Raw genomic sequence first — 1,131 nt, 5'->3', positions numbered from 1 at the left:
AAATCTTGCAGGAGTCACCTTTACTGCCTAGGGGAACAATGCTTTTGTGTTTAAGAATGTGGACACTGCGTTTTATCTCATTGCATTTATTTTATGTGACATTTGGCTGAAAACATTGCTCCCAAAGGCAGCAAGATTTATTTAAGATTGGGCAAGAACACATTTTATGAAGGTCCAAGGCTTGCATATTTAGTTAGGATTTCTAGCATTCATTTACTTCCTCAGGCATTTAAAGTTCTTGAAACATGTTTTAAAGTAAGAACTGGGCAGCTGGTCTTATGTCTCACAAATACTAAAGAGATATTCAATCTTTGTCTTGCCAGGTAATTAGGATTCTAGTTCAAAGCTAAGGAGCTGTATGGCGTGAACAAAGGAACGTATCAAAGGTTAGGGACAGAGCAGTGACATGGTCAATGGCATTTTGGAGTCACCTGTCTGGTGCCCAGTGTGGAGCCTGGATTCTCAAAGGCAAGACTGGCATCAGGGAGTTCCTGCCAGCTATTCATAGAGTAAAGGACGAAGAGGGCCCGAGCCAGCACGGAAAGCAAGAGGAGGGATTTGACGGGAAATCATAGCAGAAAATGGCAGTTCTTAGGACTTGGGCAGAAGGATGGGAAAGGGAATGAATGAATCACTACTGTGTATAAAAACCTTAATTGTTTCTGGTTGCTGACAAAATATTTTGCTAGATTAGTTGAAGTTAAAATGTCCTTCTTTCCTTTCAGAGTGACTCTAAGATGGTTGTATCTTCTTTCATGTATTTGAACATAAAATTCAAATGACTCACATCGCTAAAACTTTTTCTTTCTCTTGGTTAGCCATATGTACAGAGGGAGAGGGACTTGTTTCGGAAGATGAAAGATAGTGGGAAAGGGATCCTGGGTGCTTAACATATCTCCAAGGGGCATTCCCTAGTCGATTAACATGCACACATAGAGTTTAGCAGAAAACTCAGTTTCTGAATAATAATCGCTATCTTGTTTCAAGAGACTAGTGCGTGAGTAATAACCACTGTATGTATAGGTCACTAGATCAAAGGCAGGCAACATCATTCCTGTCCTAGGAGAGCTCATGACATGGCAAGTATGCCAAAAAATACAGCCTGTATAGGAAATATGCTTAGGATCTTAC

The sequence above is a fragment of the Saccopteryx bilineata genome, chromosome 5 (genome assembly GCF_036850765.1).
Source record: "Saccopteryx bilineata isolate mSacBil1 chromosome 5, mSacBil1_pri_phased_curated, whole genome shotgun sequence".
Classification (NCBI taxonomy): Eukaryota; Metazoa; Chordata; class Mammalia; order Chiroptera; family Emballonuridae; genus Saccopteryx; species Saccopteryx bilineata.
This window is presented reverse-complemented; position numbering follows the sequence as displayed.